Raw genomic sequence first — 12,544 nt, forward strand, 5'->3', positions numbered from 1 at the left:
CGACTTTATCAGGAGATAGAGGCGTTCATAGCTAATCCAACTTAAATGAGGTCATAGGATGGGTCCATAATCCAATAGGACTATGGTCTCTTAAGAAAAGGAAGAGAAAGATCTCCCTCTGCCCACTATATGAGGACACAGAAGGGAGGCAGCCATCTGCAAGTCAAGAAGAGAAGCCTCACCAGAATCCAACCATGCTGGCACCCAGATCTCAGACTCCCAGACTTCAGAACTGTGAGAAAATACATTTTTTGTTGTTTATGCCACCCAGTCTATGGTATTTTGTTATGGCAGCCCAAGCAAGACTCTACTAGAAAATTCTTACAGATGATAGAGTGCAAATCTTAACTGAAATAACATTTAAATAATAAATTTATAAAAGGGTAAGAGACGTGAATGGAACCATAAAATATGAGTTGGACTTATGACTTGATCATTTTCAAGGGGGCGCTGATCTTGATTCATTTGATCTTTGTTCTTGGCTACTTCAAAAATAAAGACATTCCCATTTGTGTCAAGACACCGTGGATGCCTTTCTGTGTGACTGAACAAAATATTTTCTCTTTGTTCTTCATTCTTACCATTACATGAAAAATGGAAGGACAATTTGAGCCCTAAGAAAGAAAACCAGTAGCAGCAAGCATGGGAGACAAGTACCAAGAGGTGGATAACAAGGGAAGAAAGATGAAATACACTCCTAAAAGGAAAAGGGGGAAAAAAGGTCAAGGCAGAACCCAGGAGCCCTGGCACCTAGTGGTGTCAGCCAATGACACAGATGAAATGGGCAATGGTAGTTGCACAGCCCGCTGGGAAATACCACTGTCTCAGCCCATTAGTACTGCTATAACAAAATACCACAGACTGAGTAATTTATAAACAACAGAAATTTATTTCTGACAGTTCTGGAGGCTGGGATATCCAAGATCAAGATGCCAACAGGTTTAAGGCCTGGTGAGGGCTCTGTCTCTGCTTCCAAGATGGCACCTTGTTGCTACGTCCTCCAGAGGGACAAATGCTATGTCCACACATGACAGAAGGGTAGAGGGCAAAAAGGGCTTAGCTAGCTCCTTCCAGCCCTTGTACAAGGTCATGAATCCCATTCATGAGAGCCGTGCCATTGTGACCTAATGACCTCCTAAAGGCTCCACCTCTTAATATTATCACATTGGATCTTAGGTTCCAATGTATGAATTTGTGGGGAGACACATATATTCAAACCATGGCAACTACTTTATAGTTTCAAAGCCTGAAACATTGCAAAGCACTATCTTGATAAACACCTCATTTGATTCTAACCACAACAAAATGAGGTAAGTGCAATGGGACACGGATCACATACCCAGTGAGTCAACTGTGTTTTGGAATGTTTAAATGACTCCACAGGGCTCCCTTGGCTGTTAAGTGTTCCAAGCAGTGGCCAAGCCTTGATTTTCTATTTCTAGATCTAGTGTTCCTTCTGAGGCAGATGTTAAGATATGCTGTATATGCTGTATACCCTTTCATCTAATCTTGACCTGGATTTCCAAGGTAAAATTTTCTCCATGTTCTATCTCATTTCCTGGCCACTGTACTCCTCCTTCTCCATCCAAAAGTCACTCAATGGTTTCTTTCAGTCAGAAAATAACACCGAATGGAAAATGAGAATGGAAAGGAGAAGAGAAGCATGTAAAAGGGGCTGTGTCGACAAAATTTCATCTTAGGATACAATTGCTTTCATCCTGGACAAAATGCTTTCAGAGAGATTACCACATTGTATGACCAAGCAAGGGTTACTATTACGATTTTTATTCTGCAGCTGTGAAAACCAAGACTCAGAAACATTAAGGGCCATGTCCAGTGATAGGTATCTTAAAGATTGAGAGTCAGATCTCCAGCCCTTGCATCTGCCTCCACCTCCGGCTCTTAGGTTCCCGTCCTTCCACTAACTAGCTGTGTGATCCTGGTCAAGTCTTGTAAGCCCTGGGCATCATTTCTTTCGACTGTCAACCGAAGGGGCTGGGCTGCTTGGTCTCTAAGAACATCCTGTAAAGCAGCTGATAAGAAAGAAATTGCAACAGCTGGTCTTTGAAGACCAGTCAGAGGTGCCCTGATTTCTCCCAGCACAAAAATGAGAAGGTGTTCAGCTAATATTATACTTTTAGAAAAAATATCGTCCAGACTCACTGTGCTATTTCCCAAATATGATTTGGGGAGCGAGCCAACAGATAAAGAAGGATATTTATTTTTGTTTGTAATGTCGACGTCTTCTTTCGGGCTCGATCAAACAATCAGGAGATCTGTGTAGGCCACAGCGTCATTGCACGCCGGGGTCCTTGCCCGCTCCCTCTCTCTGCCACCGCTTAAAGCCTGGGAGAACGCTTTTGAAAGCGAATCAGGAAATTACTTATCAATCTGAAGCCCCAAAGAGTTATGAATAATCCTCGCTGCCAAAGGGAAGGGGATTTTGAGCAAAAGCTCCACATCTGCGCACATTAGAGTTCAAAGACTCCAGCTGTTGGAAGGTCTTGCGAGCAATGTAAGTAAACAGCCCTCTCTTCATTGAAGTAAACGTCTTCAGGCTTTTTTTCCTTAGAAAGGCGTCTTTTGGCTCATGTTGGTGTTTCTCTCTCTCTCTCTCTCATTTTTTTTTTTTTTAAATGATGTTCAGGGGTGTTTACCGACTGGGGCTTAGTCAATAACACAACTCCTCTGGGGGTTGCCACTGCTGAACAAGAGAGGGAAAGCGAAAGTCGTCAGAATCGGCTTTGCTTGGGAAGGGTTAGTTTTGAAAAGCCCTCCCTTGCCAATTATGCTCCTTCATAGCTATAGATCCATACTCAAGAGGAGTGTGAGGCTGACACCGACACTCGTGGGGGCAAGCAGAAGTGGCTCTGTAACCCTACTCTGAAAAACAGAATTGTCATTGTGTCCGTTCCTACATAATTCACATTGAAGGTGCTTTCTTCATTTTGATACACTGTAGGATTTTAGTAGAGGAAAAAGAAAGCATTAAAGTGAATATTGTTCTGTGGAGATTTCCTTATAGTGGCATAAATCCTGTGCTCAATTTAGCTTTCATTAAGGGTGTTGATTTATTTACTGTCTATTTTATTATTAAGCGAATGTGCTCACCACTCCACTTGGCCATGGGAGGAGAGTGCGATCATTGCAATATGGAAGCAGACATATCTAAATTGTGTTGGTAAAACTATGAGTTTGCATTAATAGTAATTCTATAAATAGAATGCATAATTTCATAAATGATGCATTGTACTGGGGTACATTTCTTTTGTAAGTATTTCAAATCAAATTGTGGGTAATGACTGGGAAGTAGTTAAAAGAATTACAACAAACTTGAACGGAATCGTTTTGTTTGGATCAGCCTTTGTCCTCGGGAACTTAAATGTCCATTTTGCAGGTCCCTCAGCATGAATTCTATGGCTGCAAGGAACATATGTCCCGAGTCCTCACACTCTGTCATATCATCAGACTATGTATTTCCCAATTTGTTCTGATTCATGATTTCAATAAGACCCCACACCCTCAGCCTGGGTTGTGTTCCCCCAACTCACTGGAAAGCTCCTCCAAAATAAATAATAATTGCCCTTAACTCTAGTTGACATCTGACTTCCTTTCCTCTCTTTGAATAATTTTGGTGTGTACTTCCACATCCTATACTGTTAAGACACGTTTCATTTCCAGTATGTCAGTCATTGTCAGCACACCCAGAAGCTACTTCCAAGAGTCAAAAGGCTCTAGGTTACTGTGCATTTATAACAGCAATTTTCTACGTAGCCCTTTCTCAAGCAACTCATTTATACTTTTATTCTAAGGTGATCTATAACCTTTCAGCTTTACCTAATAAACAGATAGTATGTGCCTAATGTGCTGAAAGCAATAAAAACCAAATGTGACACAATGCTCCCCTTCTTGTATAAACATGTCTGTAGTTTTCATGCAGCCCAAGTGCACTTTTGTGTTCATGGGCAATAGCTACATAGGGTTGAACACTGACTGTCTGAGCTGTGCGGTGGACTGCGTAATGAAATAGGATGAAGTTTGTAATGTGAAAGTAAGTTATTCAAATTTGGGGAAATATTTACTGAGCATTTGTCGTGTGCTGGGCCCTTCCTAATCATGCCTCGTGTGCTCGTGGGAGCAGCAGGCTCACTGGTAAGGTGTAGAGACTCTGAAGCAGAGTTCCTGGAGACACAAACCAGATTGGCGTCTGTGTGAATCTGGGTTGGGTTACTTAACTCCTCTGTGCCTCAGTTCCCTTACAATAAAATAGAGCTCATAACAGCAGGGTTCATGTAAAGTTTGAGAGTTGATATAGACAAAGTATTGTTTTTGTCTCTTTCATATATGAGAAAACCAAGGCTAGCGAGGTTTACTTGCCTACAATTACACAGGTAATGATGGCTGGCAGGGCTGGGACTTGGAAGTAAATGAGTGTTTTAATCACAATAGAGCAAGTCCACATTTTAAACCACAGCCTCCTGCCCTTTTGTTGTTGGATTCTTTCTTCTGCATTCCTTTATCCAGTTCTTACAATGGCCTTCTAAATAAACATTATTGACTATGATGATTTCAGACAAGTAAACTGAAGCTCAAAGACGTGAAGTGACTCATCCGAAGTCACATACCTAGAAATTAGCAGCACTGATGTCTGAACACAGGTTTTCAAATTCCAAGCTTTGTGCGTATTTTTCCTTTCTCTTGCCAATCTGTGAATGAATGGGTCAGGCCCACACCTGCCCTTTGGGGAAGAGTGAAATAAATAACAATGCTAATGGTCACCATCAATTAAGCCCTCACTCTGTGCTTGGCACAGAATCTCTTTAATTAAAGTAGGTCCCTGTGCCCCTTTGTTAATAAATTATCTAGATGATTCTGGTATGCACTAAAGTTTGACAGTTCTATAATCTAGGACAAAATGGAAATTGTTATATCCAATATGACCTAACCTGAAGAAGGTGAAAAGTCCTGATAGAGATGAGAAATTTGACATTTTCCCCAACTCAAATTTGTGGATTACCCTGTGGTCAGAATCAACACTATTTCAGGGTTATTTCCTGTCTTGTTGATACCCCTGTGCTTTCTTCATCTTTTGGCCCATGTCATCTGAACCTTCTATCATCTTTGATTGCATCAGGTTTCAATCATTAGCAGATGGGTGGATTTCTTTCTCTGGTAGGCTTTTCATGGCAAATTTGTGCAACTCAATAGGATTCATCATCAAATTGAAATAAAGCTATAATATCTATGAGAAATTTACTCAGTAAATTTTATACAGAGAAGCACCAGCAACGTAGAGTATTTACTGTGTTGAATATAATATCTTTAAGTTGGTTTCTCTGAAAACTATAGTGCCCAGATAGATATAAGCCAACAGGGGATGCCAAACACAAACTTGGTGTACTGGGAACTTTAGATGCCTGGGAAGAGGTCATGGAGAGGGTGGTGGAGCAGGAAGCATTGAACACTGGAAATCATTTCTTGTGATGTCATGACTTGAAGCAAAATATCCCTGACTTTCAATTCTGGCTTCTCCACTTTCTAACTGCAAGGCTCCAAGCACATCACTTACCTCTTAGTTTATGTAACACACATAAACAACTTAGCACAGCAACTAGCATAATAGATACTTAAGAAACAAGAGTTCCTTTCCTCTTTAGCTCTGGTCCATTCAATCCACAAATTTGCACTGAGGACTTATATGTCCTAAACATTATTTTAGATATAATAGTGAACAAGAGCCAAAGTCCCTGCCTTTGTGGAGCTTGCACTTTACAGGAGACAAACCACAGAATCATAAACCAGAATGTAACTTCAGAAATTGAAAAGTGGTATGAATAAAATAAAACAGAATAACAAGACAGAGTGACTAGTTGCCAGGAAGGAGCTAATTCTTTAGCTAACATGGTCAAGGACCACCTCATTAAGGGAGGGGCATTTAGCTCAAAGCTGAATCATAAGAAAGACAAAATGAAACTAAGCCATGATTAAGTAAGCCACTGACTAACCATGGGACACTAGACAAGTCACTGAAGCTCTTTTTAAGCCTGTTTCATCACCTATTAACTGCGCAGCTGGAGTAAATCTATGGGGCTTCTCTAGACTCTGCTCTGAAAACTCTGCTTTGGAATTTTCTTTCTCTTTCTTAGTATCATATGCCATAAGTAATTGTATGAAAAGAAGAAAGAAAAAAATCTCTGAACCAAACTATATTACAGTAGCTGTTTCATTCTTTCATTCAATGTTCTGGGCTTTTTCAACATGTTCTTCCTCATCACAGACAAATTAGTATGTCCTAAGTGAATGAAGATCAATTAACAATTTTTTTAAAAGCTCATATCATCACAATTCCTAGGGATTGCATTGTTGGAGGAGACAAGAACCACCGCATGGCAGATTTTTAGGAATGAATTGTGAGGCTTCACAATTACTTCCTGAGTGGCTTCAAGTCTGAAATTGTACATATGTCAGTGGAGTCAACGTCCAAAGCTGCCAGAAGTCAGTCGATCCAACACTCTATTAGCCAAGAACTAATAGAGTGTACAGGTTCTAAAAACAATCCAGGGTCTGAAATGTTCCTTTTCTTAAAATGGCACAGCAGATCACTTGGGTCTAAGTTAGTGGCCTGCTCAAAATGAAGATCACCATGCAGAGAACTTGCACCAGAGAAGTAAACTTTGTCTTTCAATTAGCCTAATAATTGTGGCCAAATCCTTGGCTGTAACAATCCAAATGATTGTCTCATTACTCCATTTTGTCTTTGTCACCATAGTGACCTCAATTATGAATCTGCAACCTAGAATGAGAATTTGGTCTGTATAGCAAAGTAGAATATATGGGTCAATGTTTTCAATTTTCAAGTACTGTTATTTTTTGCTTACTTTATAAAACTGCAATTCCCCAGAATGCAAAGCACATTTTTTTTTATATAATTTTTTTGGAAACAAGTTCCCGAGTTAAGATTCAAGCACTGAAAAATAAGAGTAAAGAGGATGGTATTAAGAAATTGGAGTTAATTTGCCTGTAGTGAAGAAAGTTGTGGAGCAATTCATGATGCTTCCTGGGCTCCGACACAATTTCAACCAGAGAATAGTGGTAAGTTGTTGTCCAGTCGACAGAGAAGGGGAAAAAAGAACTGCTTTCGAACACTTACTTTTATGACAAATAATATTCCCAACATTTTACATATATTAGCTCTGAACCATAACTTCAGGGATTATAGTGTAGCTATTACTTTGCTTATTTTGCAGATAAGGAAATGAAGCTTAGTGATGTTAAATAACAAGGAAGTTCATCAACTAGCAAGCAGCAAAGCCACAAGTCAACCCAGGACTGCTGGACTCCACAACCTGCTAACTTTCCACTCTGTCACTCTGCTTTAGAAAAATCAGGGTTTTTTTTTTAACCCACATGCAATACAAATTCTATTTCAGCAAAGGAAGAATTTACTGCGAGTTTTTAAATGTTGACATGGTCTCCTTAGGGAAGAGGCTGTGGAATTGTCTTCTTTGGAGGTCTATTAAAACCAGATCAGTTATCATATATGTCTGGTATGACTTCAGTGTGGTCCTTCCCCAAGGTGAAAAGAGACAAAATGATTCCTCAAGTTCCTTTCTAAACTTTCCAATCAAAGGCCAAGTCTACATCCATGCAAGGCAAAATGGTGGGGACATGTTGAGTCCAGCTGTCCTATTCTTCTTCCCCTACCCCAGGCCAATTACGTTGGTTGAAGTGATGTCCAGATTGTCTGGAAGGGCCACAGTTGCTTGGATCATACCATGTGGGCCATTTTTCCATAACCCGGGAGTGGACCCAACTCTGTTACAGTTAATGCCCAACAAAATGAATATCTTTCCAATGAATCTGTTGTCTAATTCAAAGGCTATACTTTCAGTGTTTGGAAACTACAAATTGGGAGAAAAGCTGGCATGAAAATTGAACTGTGTTAGAAAATAGGAATACCTTTTAAAATTCTGGCTATTAAGTGTATCAGCTAGGATTGTATTTGTAAGTATCAGAAAACCCAGTTCCTTTATTATGCAGGGGGGTTATTTTTCTCACACAACAAGAAGCCCAGAGGAAGGTCTAGGGATGCTGTAGCTATCCAAGGATGCCACTAGGAAACCAGTGTCCTTCTCTATTCCTTCTCACTAATGCTAGCATGGGCTTTTATTTTTATGGTGGCAATATAGCTGCTGCACCTCCAGGTATTGAGTTCATATTCCATGGAGGAAAACAAAAGCCTTTTCCTTGTCAAACTTTGCCTTTTAATTTCAGAAGGGAAGCCTTCCTCCAAGACTTTCCATGTGCATTTTATTGGTGAAACTGTGTAAGTAATAGGGTTACCCCTAGCTGCAAGGGAATCTGGAAGTCTGTGTATTCTGCTTTCCAGTCTTTCATGTAAAAAAGGTATGGAGAGGCCGGGCAGAGTGGCTCACATCTGTAATCCCAGCACTTTGGGAGGCCAAGACAAATGGATCACTTGAGGCCAGGAGTTTGAGACAAGCCTGGCCAATGTGGTGAAACCCCATTTCTACTGAAAATACGAAAATTAGCCAGGTGTGGTGGCAGACACCTCTAATCCCAGCTACTGGGGAGGCTGAGGCAGGAGAATCGCTTGAACCTGGGGGGGTGGAGGTTGCAATGAGCCAATATCACACCACTACACTCCAGCCTGGGCAACAGAGTGAGACTCTGTCTCAAAAAAAGAAAGAAAAAGAAAAAAGGTAGAGGCAGAAGTGAATTGGGTTGGGTCTTGAGTGACTCAACAAACCATACTTGTCAAAATATGCCATAAATTCCTATTTCTGAAAACAATAAATATAGAATTTAATATATAAATTGGACTATATTACATAAACATTTACTAGCTGTATTTCTTTTAATATTGAAAAATTATTGGCCAGGCGCGGTGGCTCATGCCTGCAATGCCAGCACTTTGGGAGGCTGAGGCAGGTGGATCACGAGGTCAGAAGATCAAGACCATCCTGGCTAACACGGTGAAATCCCGTCTCTACCAAAAACACAAAAAATTAGCCAGGCATGGTGGCGGGTGCCTGTAGTCCCAGCTACTCGGGAGGCTGAGGCAGGAGAATGTCGTGAACCTGGGAGGCGGAGCTTGCGGTGAGCAGAGCAGAGATGGCGCCACTGCACTCAAGCCTGGGTGACAGTGCGAGACTCCATCTCAAAAAAAAAAAAAATTGTGAACATGGAAATATTTTCTTAAAAAGTGAAAAGGGGAAGATAGGAACAAAATTCTTCCTGAAGTAGATAAAATGGGAAAAACATGAGTTTGGGTGCACATATCAAAGTCTGAATTCCACCTGTGCACTTAATTAGGTATGGGATGTCTCTGGACTACAGGTTCTTCATATTTAAAATAAGGGCAATAGTAGCTACCCATAGAATTTCTTTATAAATAAATAAGATATATAAAATGTTTATATGCCACATAAAGAGGCTAGCGTGAACTAGACATCCAGGAATGGTAATTCTCTTCTCCCTTGCTTTGCACCTTTTATTCAGCAAGTGCATAATGGAACGCAACTTCATGGAACCCAACTCAGACAGGATTGACAGTTGAAGAACCAACTCTTTAATTGTGAGAAATTAAAACAAATCTACTGAATGGTGTGTAGCCTTCCTCTATCAGTGCACGCCAAGATTCTTTCATTTGGGGCTTCATCACATTATCTTAGCAAACCAGACAAAAATGTCTAAGCAATTTCGTTTTCCAAGCTGCATCGTATGTTTCAAAGTGCCATCTGTTTGTAACTTGTTACAAAATAGAGTCAACAGAGCCATTTGGTGACATTTTAAAAAGTGACTTCAGTGTTTGTTTCCAAGGGATATGATTCCCAGAATTTGTGCAATTTGTTCTGTGTTGCTGTGATGTGAAATAAAGCCTTCACAGAGGCTCTCAGCTGTTTCAATACATTATCCTCATCTTAACCCGTGAAGCCAGGTTTCAAGTTTGGTTTTCTTTCCATTTTAATTATCTCCCCATGTCACTGTGACCTTTCCAGTCAAAGATTTAAAGCTTGTCACCTCATAGTCACCACTGCAAAATTAAAAAGAGGAAAAACACAAACAAAAAAAAGAGCCTACAGATTTGCATAGCCAAAATCTATTCATTAGCCAAAAACTCATTTCTGCAAGATGATAGAGCAAAAAAAAAATTCTAGAACACAATTCAAAGCCATGGGTTCTTGTTCACGAATGAATGCTGTGACCTTCAGCAAGCTACCATTTAACCTTATTCTCTCTCTTTCCTTACCTGGAAAAAAGAATTAACATACCTGTCCCACCCATCTCACCTGGTCAGTATGTAGATTGTTGAGATAATGCATTAGAAGCCCCATTCAAAACAATGCATGATATACTCAGGCCTATTTTGGTATTTCCTATCTATTGTAGTACAGTTTGCATCATATTGTTACACATGATGAATCCCATACCCTTCTCAAACTCCCATCTGATTTGTCTCCTTATTTTTGCAGCCAGACTTTCTTAAAAAAAGCCATTGCTCTTGCTTCACTGTTTCCCTTCCATACTCTTAATCTAACCTTAGTTGATTCTTCCTGGATCCTACTTGATTCCAGCTGTTCGGACTAAGTATCCAGCTCTCGGCAGGCTTGCCACATTTCCTGGCCCAAATGCTGCCAAAGTCATTACATGTTCATTGAACAAATACTTATTAGTGTTTACCAAATCAGAGGTGATCAAAACAGACAAAAATCCCTGGCCTCTTACAGAAAACATTTTATTTCTCCGGACTTAGGAGCCTGAGCATACTGATAAGGACACTTAAATGTCAACAATCCAACGTCATGCCCTCTCCTCTCACTGAGCAACTTCACCTAAGTGTTTCTTGATGTCTCTGTGCTGTGCCCACATGTACTCAGGAACTCCAAGGCAGCAGACACTATGCAAACCATGGACCCTAATGTTGTCCTTCTTGGCAATGGTAATATTTGTGTGACAAATGCAATCTCTTATCTTCCCCCAATCCCCCCAAATGACAATTTTCATGCAGCCAGAGTGTTGCTAGGTTCAGGGCAGAGGGAGGTAGAGAGAAAGCCACTTCCCTATGTTGATTCACATGGCCCCCAAAATGGTTACGCTAATACCAAGAGAGTTAAGCCTTTCCTAGAAATGCCCTCCTGAAACGTTTTCCTGGAAGCATTCCTTTCAGTGTCTGATGTTACAACTCTCTCCATAAAGGCTCAAAACCAGTCACTAGGCAGACAACAAAAACAATTTATATCCTCCATTGTCCTAACATATCCCCTTTCCATTTAGGTACTTGTGCATACTCATCCCGCACACCTTTCACTTGCAATGGGCAATCTCCAACTCCTAGCTGGCCTTAGCCAGAACACTGTAGAAACCAATGAAATTTAGGAAATTTATTTAAGGCTTTGTACCTTCAAATTGTTATTGTTCAGAAATAGTCATTCCCACCTACTCCCAACCACAGAATACTAGGCACAGTTGAATGCCTTCAGGTAGCAACATCTGTAGTATCTTTGGAAAGGGCTGATTTGCTTTCTTCACCCCTTGCTAGTCTTGAAACCTGCCTTTAACCTGCCAGGTCCACCTTCCTTGGAAGGACAGAGATGCATGGTGTTAGAGTTGGCTATGGGAGCCAAGTCAAGGTTATTTCAGAATGGACAAAAATTGAACATTTGTGTAGGTTAAAAGCAACCAGCCAGTAGTAGAAATGGAGGCTATCAGAGAATGAGAGAAGGTAGTTAGACCAGGTCATCTTGGAGAGGCGAGAGATGGATCAAAACAACCACCCAGGTGGAGGACTTGGTCTTGAACAAGCATGGATCCTGACTCACAGCTGTGTCCACTGAGGCAGGTGAGAAGCAAGTGAAGATGGGTAGGAATTTGAATAAATTGGGGATAGTAGGGAAATTGAGATGACTATGATAATGTTTTTCTCTAGGAGGTTGAACCTGGGATCATTGCTTAAGATAAAGACAGTGAGCTGATTAAATGTGTGCTGAGATCTCCCAGGCCTGTGCTTGTCATAGAGTAAGCACTAGAAAGGAAATATATATTCACTTCTGTCCTCCTTGACAGATTGAAATGATAGCAATTGTTTATTTACAAAGGATCTCATCTAAAAATAGCCCATGACACCATGCATATATTTTGCCTTTCAAGTGAAACACAAATACAACTTTTTTTTTTATTTTAAACCCTAAACTATAATGACTTCTCTAAGCTCATCTCAGCTTTGAAAATAACTTGGCCCAGGTGTATACTATTCGAGAAGACCTCTGACCACATCTCTTTCTATGACCCCTGAGTCTAGAGAATGTTCTGGAGCCTCGCCAGCAAAGAGGTGTGTGCAGGCAGAAAACTGAATTCCGGAGCTTTTATGTTCAGTGTTATAGAAATGGTTCAAGACATGACAAATGAAAGGGAGTTAATCTAAACCATAGACTGTTTTTATACTTGGCCTGTGAAAATTTTTGTAAGTATAAACTTTACTGGGCCAGATCAGGCTCTTACCTCCAAATGTTTCCGATTTTGA

General features: G+C 40.5%; 1 protein-coding gene across 1 annotated transcript in view; it reads left to right on the forward strand.

The window, feature by feature from the left end:
- The first annotated feature begins 2,178 nt into the window (after positions 1–2,178).
- Positions 2,179–12,544, forward strand: part of C1QTNF7 (C1q and TNF related 7) — a 70,162-nt gene continuing 59,796 nt past the window's right edge. Inside the window, exon 1 of the mRNA XM_009239802.4 lies at positions 2,179–2,515. The gene's annotated coding sequence lies outside the window, so the exon portion shown is untranslated. The remainder of the gene's footprint in view (positions 2,516–12,544) is intronic.

The sequence above is a fragment of the Pongo abelii genome, chromosome 3 (assembly GCF_028885655.2).
Source record: "Pongo abelii isolate AG06213 chromosome 3, NHGRI_mPonAbe1-v2.0_pri, whole genome shotgun sequence".
NCBI classification, from domain to species: domain Eukaryota; kingdom Metazoa; phylum Chordata; class Mammalia; order Primates; family Hominidae; genus Pongo; species Pongo abelii.